This window comes from Oncorhynchus clarkii, chromosome 19 (genome assembly GCF_045791955.1).
Source record: "Oncorhynchus clarkii lewisi isolate Uvic-CL-2024 chromosome 19, UVic_Ocla_1.0, whole genome shotgun sequence".
Taxonomy (NCBI): Eukaryota; Metazoa; Chordata; class Actinopteri; order Salmoniformes; family Salmonidae; genus Oncorhynchus; species Oncorhynchus clarkii.
Genome location: NC_092165.1, coordinates 23587849 through 23598849, shown reverse-complemented (window position 1 = coordinate 23598849; position 11001 = coordinate 23587849).

Sequence of the window (11001 nt, the reverse complement as noted above, 5' to 3'; positions counted from 1 at the left end):
TTTCTAAATAAAATCGCTGGAAAATGTACAGTTTGAATGCAAATGACTACTGCTGAAAAAAAGTTGAAATTGAAGGAACTGTAGAAGTCAAGGATCATATCACCTCTACCTTACCTGACACCCTAGACCCACTTTGCTTACCGCCCCAATAGATCCACAGACGATGCAATCGCCATCACTCTGCACACTGCCCTATCCCAACTGGACAAGAGGAAAACCTATGTAAGAATGCTGTTTATTGACTACAGTATAGTATTGACTACCATACCCTCCAAGCTCATCATTAAGCTCGGGGCGCTGGGTCTGAACCCCGGCCTGTGCAACTGGGTCCTGGTCTTCCTGACGGGCCGCCCCCAGGTGGTGAAGGTAGGCAACAACACCTCCACTTCACTGATCCTCAACACAGGGGCCCCACAAGGGTGCGTGCTCAGGGCTTTGTTATGGCCACTCCAATACCTTGACTTTGTTGTCCTTAAGCCATTTTGCCACAACTTTGGAGGTATGCTTGGGGTCATTGTCCATTTGGAAGACCCATTTGCGACCAAGCTTCAACTTCCTGACTGATGTCTTGAGATGTCTTGAGATGTTTCTTCAATATACATCTCTACATCATTTTCTTACTTCATGATGCCATCTATTTTGTGAAGTACACCAGTCCTTCCTGTAGCAAAGCACCCCCACAACATGATGCTGCCACCCCCGTGCTTCACGGTTGGATGGTGTTCTTCGGCTTGCAAGGCTTGCCCTTTTTTGGTCATTATGGCCAAACAGTTCTATTTTTGTTTCATCAGACCAGAGGATATTTCTCCAAAAAGTACGATCTTTGTCCCCATGTGCAGTTGCAAACTGTCGTCTGGCTTTTATATGGCGGATTTGGAGCAGTGGCTTCTTCCTTGCTGAGCGGCCTTTCAGGTTATGTCAATACAGGAGTCGTTTTACTATAGATACTTTTGTACCCGTTTCCTCCAGCATCTTCATTAGGTCCTTCTGGGATTGATTTGCACTTTCGCACAAAAGTATGATCATCTCTAGGAGACAGAACGCCTCTCCTTCCTGAAGCGGTGTGATATCTTTGTGGTCCCATGGTGTTTATGCTTGCGTACTATTTTTGTACAGATGAACGTGGTACCTTCAGGCATTTGGACATATCTCCCAAGGTAAACCAGACTTGTGGAGGTCTACAATTCTTTTTCTGAGGTCTTGGCTGATTTCTTTTGATTTTCCCATGATGTCAAGCAAAGAGGCACTGAGTTTGAAGGTAGGCCTTGAAATATATCCACAGGTATACCTCCAATTGACTCAAATGATGTCAATTAGCCTATCAGAAGCTTCTAGAGCCATGACATCATTTTCTGGAATTTTCCAAGTTGTTTAAAGGCACTCTCAACTTAGTTTATGTAAACTTCTGACCCACTGGAATTGTGATATAGTGAATTATAAATGCACAAAGTCATGTCCTAACCGACTTGCCAAACTATAGTTTGTTAACAATAAATGTGTTTAGTGTTTGAAAAACAAGTTTTAATGACTCCAACCTAAGTGTATGTAAACCTCCGACTTCAACTGTAGGTATTACTTTTGTCCAGATGGGATGGGGCAGTGTGCAGTGCGATGACGATTGCGTCATCTGTGGACCTGTTGGGGCGATAAGCAAACTGAAGTGGGTCAAGGGTGGCCGTTAAGGTGCTGGTGATATGATCCTTGACTAGCCTCTCAAAGCACTTCATGATTAAAGAAGTGAGTGCTACGGGACAGTAGTCATTTAGATCAGTTATCTTTGCCTTCTTGGGTACAGGAACAATGGTAGCCATCTTGAATCATCTTGGGACAACAGACTGGGATAGGGAACGATTAAATATGTCCATAAACACACCAGCCTGCTGGTCTGCGCATGCTCTGAGGACGCGACTAGGGATGCCGTCTGTGCCACTGAGAAGGAGGCGGGGGGGGGGGGGGCCGTGTCGGTGGCACTGTATTATCCTCAAAGCGGGCAAAGAAGGTGTTTAGTTTGTCTGGAAGTGTCTCGTGTCTGAGCTGTTGAATTGCGACTTCACCTTGTCCCTGTACCGGCATTTTGCTTTTTGATTTGTTTATATTGAGACAGTTTGTAATAGCAATAAGGCACCTTGGGTTTGCACTCCGCATTAGATCATGCAGCCCTTAGCCCTTAGGCGTGGTATACTGGCCATATAACACACAAGCGTTTGTACCCCTTTTAGAATACATCTTCATTTTTATTTCTGAGACTTTAACATAAAAAAACACTGTATGAATGAAGTGTAATTGCCGTGTCAAATAACCAGTTGGCAACCCATACCTTACAGGATTAATTGACAAACAAACAAACATTGCTATGATTCACAGTGATAATTATTCTGGTGTTTTGCGCCGTGCATTGTATTGCAACAAATTGAACATTTACATGAACTGATCCAGTGTGTTTGTATGTGGTAGGTGGTCAGGGTAGGGTTGACGTGGTGGAGGGCACCTTTTCTCCCCAAGTTCCTTGTCCTTCATTTGTTTAATTCTTCAGAGCGCCACACTGGTAAATATATCACAAGGCCCTGTGGGGCTTCTGGGTCTGTTTCGACATCAGAATTTTTTTATGTGGCCCCTTTTCACAGCTTCTCGTTAATGGGGAGCCCCCTCACTCATTGAATAAAAGCCTGTGAAAATGGAAAAAACAAGCAATGTAGTGAGAGAAAGACACATTTTGACACACATTCTGTCAGTGAGAATCCAAATATGTCCAGGTCAGATATCATGACTTTGACACTCTGAATGACAGTAATGTTGCATGGATGGTGACAATATCACGTGTCCCTGCTGGAATAACCAGTGTGATGAACAGGTATGTTTACATAAGATCCATCCACCTCATTAATGAATTATAGTTTTTCTATTTTTATTCTGAATCAGCTAACCACTGGAAGTAATGAATCTGGGAAACTACTTGGATACTACAGCAGTTGAGGTGAATGGTGCTGTATTGTTAACTGTCCAACAAAGCTGAACACCAGTGTTAGGTGTAGTTACCCTAAATGTCCACAGGGGGGCGGAATAGAAAGATATCGAATTTATATGTAATATCACACCTCATGGTATTTGGAATGCTGTCCTTACTGCAAATCCTAAATATCTGGATGTTTTTTCTCATCATGTTCTCTGTCTAGTCTATTATGTGTATGGGTGTGTGCATGTATGCAAAGCTAAGGAGATATGGACAGCTGGGAAGTAACCCACTCAAGTGACGCACCCCTCCTAGGGACGGCATGGAAGAGCACCAGTAAGTCAGTGACTCAGCCCCTGTAATAGGGTTTGAGGCAGAGAATCCCAGTGGAGAGAGGGGAAACGGAAAGGCAGAGACAGCAAGGGCGGTTTGTTGCTCCAGTGCCTTTCCGTTCACCTTCACACTCCTGGGCCAGACTACACTCAATCATAGGACCTACTGAAGAGATGAGTCTTCATTAAAGACTTAAATGTTGAGACCGTGTCTGCGTCTCTCACATGGATAGGCAGAATATTCCATAAAAATCGAACTCTATAGGAGAAAGCCCTGCCTACAGCTGTTTGCTTAGAAATTCTAAGGACAGTAAGGAGTCCTGCGTCTTGTGTCAGTAGCGTACATGTAGGTATGTATGGCAGGACCAAATCGGAAAGATAGGTAGGAGCAAGCCCATGTAATGCTTTGTAGGTTAGTAAAACCTTTAAATCAGCCCTAGCCTTAATAGGAATACTGGATGGACTGGTTACCTTATGCTATGCTCCCACATTTCTATCCATGAGTCTGGGACAGAACGTATAGCCCTAGGCTGTTGGTTCAAGCCGCAGGGCGGCTTACAGTTAGCCTACAATTACAGTGAATTTGTATTTGATTTTCAATTTTTTATATTTTCATAATAATTGGGTGGCACATTACCTTTAGCTACACAGAATATCTCACAACCATGTGTTTCATCTCCTCCTCTCGCTCCTTCTTTATTGCTTGATCGAGCATGCAGAGGGGCTGTCAACAGTTTAGTTAAATGTTTATTTGCTAGAACATAATACTATTGATGTTACCAAACAGATTTAACATGGTTTACTAATTTTAGCACTGGGTAGCTGCAGGAAAAGGGTTGGAGAGCCCATGGCATACAGTTTGGGCGAAATAGGGCATCAGCATCCTCAAACTCCTCAAACAGTTTGATGTGTGGAGTGAATTAAGTGTTCTTATTTATTTCTCAGCCACTCATATTAAGCACAGCTCCGCTATAAAACTGAAGGAGCCTACCAGGCATCATTAAAAAATGGGACCGGTGGGAAAGCAGGCAGCTTCCATTCACCATTCAAGTGCATACAGATAACATGCATTTTCCCCCTGCTACGGTTCCTGCCCATTTGATAATGAGCCAGTCGAAATCTAAACTAATTTCACATAGTAAAGACAAGATTCAATTGAGAATAGTCTGATGTGTGAAAATATGATCACTTGATTAAAGCTGTGCAGCCTGAGACTAGGAACAGAGCGCAAGCTTTTTTTGTGTAACGTGTATGTTAAGACTCGGGAAGCAAGTACAGGGAGTGAATTTAATAAATACATGAATGAATGAAACATACACAGGAACAGAAGCAATAATGACTGTGGAAAGAACCAAAGGGAGTGACAGATATAGGGGAGGTAATCAGGACGGTGATGGAGTCCAGGTGAGTCTCATGAAGCGCAGGTGTTACAGTTTTCTTCCTGGGAAGGAGAGGAGGACCAAAATGCAGAGTGGTTATGGTTGAACATCTTTAATAAAGATGATAACGTGAACAATATACATATACAAAACAAGAAAACGTGGAAAAACCGAAACAGTCCTAACTGGTGCAAAACACAGAGACAGGAAACAATCACCCACGAAATACCCAAAGAATATGGCTGCCTAAATATGGTTCCCAATCAGAGATAACGATAAACACCTGCCTCTGATTGAGAACCACTCTAGGCAACCATAGACTTACCTAGAAGGGTTACCTTGAGAGCAGGGCTGGCACCAACCGCCCTGGCTGCATCTCCACCCTAGCCCGGCAGATGTGGGGAGCTGAAATGTAGCGTACCGGGCTAAGCACGCGTACTGGGGACACCGTGCGTTCCACCGCATAACACGGTGCCTGACCAGTACCACGCCCGCCGCGGTTAGCACTGCTAGGAGCACTGTAGCGCTGAGCTGGCACAGGACGTGCAAGGCTAGGGAGGTGCACAGGAGGCCTGGCACGAAGAAGCAGCCCCCCAAGCACTTGATTGGGGTAACCCCCAGAGCAGGGGTCCTTGGCACGGGTCGGATTGACCAGTACGCCCCTCCGCAAAAACATTACTGTGACAAACAACAGTGCTCCCACGTTTGGCAAACGGGGTACTCCATCAGCCATTGCCAGAGACCCCTTCATGCAGGCTATACGGTCTCACGGAAGCACAGCGTACATTGGAAGCTTGTCCATGCCTAATGCTGCCCCCTCTGTTAACCCACGTTCCACAGTGTTGAAGGGGTATATCAATTAGCCGATTATGATTTTTCAATGCCGATACCGATTATTGGAGGACCAAAAAAGCTGATACCGATTAATCGGGCGAATTTTATTTATTTTATTTGTAATAATGACAATTACAATACTGAATGAACACTTATTTTAACTTAATATAATACATAAATAAAATCAATTTAGCCTCAAATAATGTATGAAACATGTTCAATTTGGTTTAAATAATGCAAAAACAGTGTTGGAGAAGAAAGTAAAAGTGCAATATGTGCGATGTAAAAAAGCTAACGTTTCAGTTCCTTGCTCAGAACATGAGAACATATGAAAGCTGGTGGTTCCTTTTCACATGAGTCTTCAATATTCCCAGGTAAGAAGTTTTAGGTTGTAGTTATTATAGGAATTATAGGACTATTTCTCTCTATACCATTTGTATTTCATATACCTTTGACAATTGGATGTTCTTATAGGCACTTTCGTATTGCCAGTGTAACAGTATAGCTTCCGTACCTCTCCTCGCTCCTACCTGGGCTCGAACCAGGAACAGGACAGTCCTTTTTCGCGAATGTGCACTGCATCGATTGATTATATGCAACGCAGGACACTTTAGATAAACTAGTAATATCATTAACCATGTGTAGTTATAACTAGTGATTATGATTGATTAAGTTTAATGCTAGCTAGCAACCTACCTTGGCATTCGCGTAACAGGTGAGTTCTTTGTGAGGCATGTGGTTAGAGCGTTGGACTAGTTAACCGTAAGGTTGCAAGATTGAATCCCTGAGCTGACAGGGTAAACATTTGTTGTTCTGCCCCTGAACAAGGCAGTTAACCCAACTAAGAATGTGTTCTTAACTGACACTGCTTAGTTAAATAAAGATTAAATAAAGGTGTAAAAACTTTTTTTTATTAATAATAAAAAATAAATCGGCAAAATCGGCATCCAAAATTATCGATTTCCGATTGTTATGAAAACTTGAAATCGGCCCTAATTAATCAGCCATTCCAATTAATTGGTCGACCTCTAATATCAATCTTCCAGAGTGAGAGTGACCAGTTCGGTCACTGTCTTCAAGGGGGCGCCCCTCCCACATAGGTGTCTTATTACTGGGATTCATTGCTGATTACTGTCTGCAGCTCACTAGTCCCCTATGAGGTGTCTAGTGGTACAGGTTATGGGCATAGTCACAGGAAGTAGGGGTGCTGAGGGTGCTGCAGCATCCCCTAATAAAAAAACTGTTTGCTACTTTATTAACGGAGACAAATACTCGTCAGCAGAGCGGAAAAAAATCTCTGCTGCATCCATACCCCAAAACATATTTTTGCGGCCATGGTCATGGGCTCTTTCGGTGATTAGTTGTTGCTAGCGGAGTCGAGGGTAGGACACGACCATGGTTCATATGAGCCCCGAAATGAGCTATCTGTTTCCAGCACAACGCTTTTCATTCCTGGGAGGGAGGAAATATCCTCCGTCTCCAGAAACAGGCAATCCGAGTGGTTCCTATGTCAAAGCTCTGGGACTGCTGGTACAGACAGTATTCCTGGTTACGAAAAGGCACGGGACTGACAATATGTCAGTGGTGGTGTGCGTCAAAAGATAGAGTATCTGCCTGTCTCTCTCAAATCAAATTGTTATTTGTCACTTGCTCTGAATACAAAAGGTGTAGACCTTACTGTGAAATGCTTACTTTACAAGCCTTTAACCAACATTTTTTTAAGAAAATACCCCCAAAAAAGTAAGAGATAAAATAACAAATAACAAAGAGCAGCAGTAAATAACAATAGCGGGGCTATATACAGGGGGTACCGGTACAGAGTCAATGTGTGGGGGCAAAGGTGTCGAGGTAATTGAGGCCATATGTACATGTAGGTAGAGTTATTAAAGTGATTATGCATAGATCATAACAGAGAATAGCAGCAGCGTAGAAGGGGGGGCAATGCAAATAGTCTGTGCAGCCATTTGATTAACTGTTCAGGAGTCTTATGGCTTGGGGATAGAAGCTGTTTAGAAGCCTCTTGGATCTAGACTTAGTGCCCCGGTACCGCTTGCCGTGCTGTAGCAGAGACAACAGTCTATGACTAGGGCTGGAGTCTTTGACAATTTTTAGGGCCTTCCTCTGACACCTCCTGGTATAGAGGTCCTGGGTGGCAGGAAGCTTGGCCCCGGTGATGTACTGGGCCGTACGCACAACCCTCTTTAGTGGGTCAGAGGCCGAGCAGTTGCTATACCAGGCAGTGATGCAACCCGTCAGGATGCTCTTGATGGTGCAGCTGTAAAACCTTTTGAGGATTTGAGGACCCATGCCAAATCTTTTCAGTCTCCTGAGGGGGAATAGGTTTTGTTGTGCCCTCTTCACAACTGTCTTGGTGTGCGAGACTGAGTGAGGGACAGAGTAATGGGTATAATCCCTTTCCAATGGATGGAGGTCCCTCCAGATATCAAGTAGTCCCAATTCTATCAATGAGGTGTTAAATAAAATGCACCTTACAAAGTTGATTATCTTAGTACTGTCGTGTCCAGATTATGATTTAACACAACGTTCAGATCACCCGCACAATCCCCTCCGCTTCTGATGCAATGGTTTCAACTGAATGTGTAAAAATGAATTTGTCACTCTCTGGAGGGGCATGAACAAATGTTACCTCTTTATGTTCTATTTTCCACTTTACCACCGTAAATCTTCCCTCTTTGTCATTAATTTCCTTAATACTTTCAAAATGAACTGAGTTTGGAATAAAGATTGCCACCCCCCTCTTGTATTTCTGTTTAAAAGAGCTGTAGAATGTGTTTTTAAAACCAAACTGAGTATATTACTCGCTAATGTTCAGTCCCTGGATAACAAGGTTGATGAGATCAGGGCAAGGGTTTCTTTCTGGAGAGACTGCCAGTGTCGCAGCCCTTCAGTCCAAAGGCGCCCCTCAGTCCAGAGGCGCCCTTCAGTCCGGGGCTCTCTACGAGGCCTTCTAAGTGGGCCGAGAATGTTTTTTCCACTGCTCCAGAGTCCAATGGCAGTGAGCTTTACACCACTCCACCCAATGCTTGGTGATGTTAGGCTTGTGTTCGGCTGCTCGGCCATGGAACCCCATTTCATGAAGCTCCAGACGAACAGTTATTGTGCTGATGTTGTTTCCAGACCGGGGCAGTTTGGAACTCGGTAATGAGTGTTGCAAACGAAGATTTTTAAGCACTACACGCATCAGCACTCGACTGTTCCATTCTGTGAGCTTGTGTGGCATACCACTTTGCGGCTGAGCCGTTGTTGCTCCTAGAAGTTTCCACTTCACAATAACAGCACCTATAGTTGACCAGAGCAGCTCTAGCAGGGCAGAAATTTTATGAACTGACTTGTTGGAGCTCTTCAGTAAGGCCATTCTACTACCAGTATTTGTCTATGGAGATTGCATGGCTGTGTGCTCTATTTTATACACCTGTCAGCAATGGGTGTGGCTGAAATAGCCGAATTCACAAATTTGAAGGGGTGTCTACATACTTTTTTTATGGTGTTTCGGCGAGTTGGGCATCACCACACACTTTTGTGAGGTTTTATCGTTTGGATGTCACTGCTCCCAGTCTAGCCCACAGCGTGCTTATGGTTGGGTAGGGGAAAGTCACTAGGCAGTGTGCAATACCCAGACTGTCGCATCTGGCACGGTCAGGTCTGGGTGGCCGTTTAATTTAGTATCTGTTGGGGTCGTCTTGGGGCGTGATTATATTTCCCTATAGTATGTTGTACCGAAGTTGACTGACTCAAAGGGAAAGTGACTATAACTACTGTTTCCTGAAGGAGGGAAATGAGGTACAACACCTGTTTGGCCCCGCACCCATTGTTCCTGTGCTCAGTGAAGAGCGGTGAATCCGGAATGAATCTGAGCCTCGCGCTTATCATCTGTGGGAGATGGGGCTTCCAGCAAGGCACAGATTTCATTGGCCTTGTCAGGCGTGATTGTAGATCCTTCAACCAAAGTCACGGGAGTGTGACTCCCCATAGTAATGTTGTACCTTGTTTCCCTCCTTCAGGGAACAGTAGTTATAGTCATAACGTTACGTTTTACACAGGCACGTTTTATACAACCCCTATTCCTATTTTGGCCCTCAGTTCCCCTGATCACATTCTATGGGACCTTTTGAAAAAGATCACAAGTTTTTCACAAGCGCAGTTTTCTATAACACCAGGCCTTTTCAGTTAAAGCCAGTAACCTGTTATGTTCATAATGGCAAAGCGTTTTGAAACAAAAAACAAAAAGCAGCATGACCAGGGTCGTGTTCAGTAGGGCAAACCATAGTGAAACCTTTTGAATCTGAAAACAAAAATTTGTGTTTCTTATTGGACAAGTCCAGGTAGTCCCTCCCTGTTTCTGTCAGTTTTCTTTGGTTAAGGGGCATAACGACGTTTCCGATGTACAAAAATGAAGATCTTCCAGTGTTGCCACAAAACATATTGAATGAACACGCGGTTACTGTAGGTGCCTTTTTGTCTGTTACAATAAACATCCTGTTTGTTGATAAGAATCCAAAAATAAAAATTGTATTGTCTTACCCAGACCATTTTAATTGAATAAGGCCATTTGTATAAATATGGGTTTTATATTTCCATTAAAATGCTTTCCATGGAGTTTCTGCAAATCCAAATAAAATAACGACTTATGATTTATATGATCCATTTTGTTTCTCATTAGTGTGACAGTTTTATTTGATTCTGACAATAATCTGCATTATTCACCATGGTAAGTGCCTTGAAATCGAATTACAGTGAAAGGGATGAGGGTAAATGTCCGGAATGCTTTCTGTTAAGGTATTAGTCTCCGTGTTGAAAGCCAATCTGACCGGTTCACTCACAATTAATTATGAATGGGAGTCACTGTACATCAGGCCATAGCTGATTGATCCCATCAAGGTACTTCAGATGTGTTTAAACTCTTAGTCAGACATCCTGTTGGAACATAACATTGGTGTCAGCGGTCAGGACTACGTCTCTCATTGTCTTTCATTGTCACATGGCCACAAGGGCAATGCAATGACCCTGTGTGAATTGTATCAGCACTAGCAATGAAACACTTCTCATGACAAAAAACACCCACACATTGACAGCTTGTTTGTGCTGAGTCGAGAGACCGGCAGACAGAGTGACAGACAGAGATACAGACAGACGGATGGGGAAGCAGGTGGGGAGGAGGGAGAAGAACACATTATCCATGTTACTAATCATAGGGGGATCCAATAACTGTCACAACCCTGACACCTTGTCAAGGAGACCATGTGTCTGTCCCCTCCAGTATAGACGTCACATCACAGATACATACATTTTAATCTAAGATATACATTCTATCTGTGCCTGGATAAACTGGCCATTCCATTGGCTAAAGACAGGGATATGTAGTGTGTCTCTGAAATGGGCAAATAGAGGATGTAGACTTAAAAGAATAGGAGAGGTTCAGTGAGGGAGGAATCCCCTTATCCTCTGGCTCAAGTCATGGAGTGGGTAACATGCAGTGAGTGTGGTC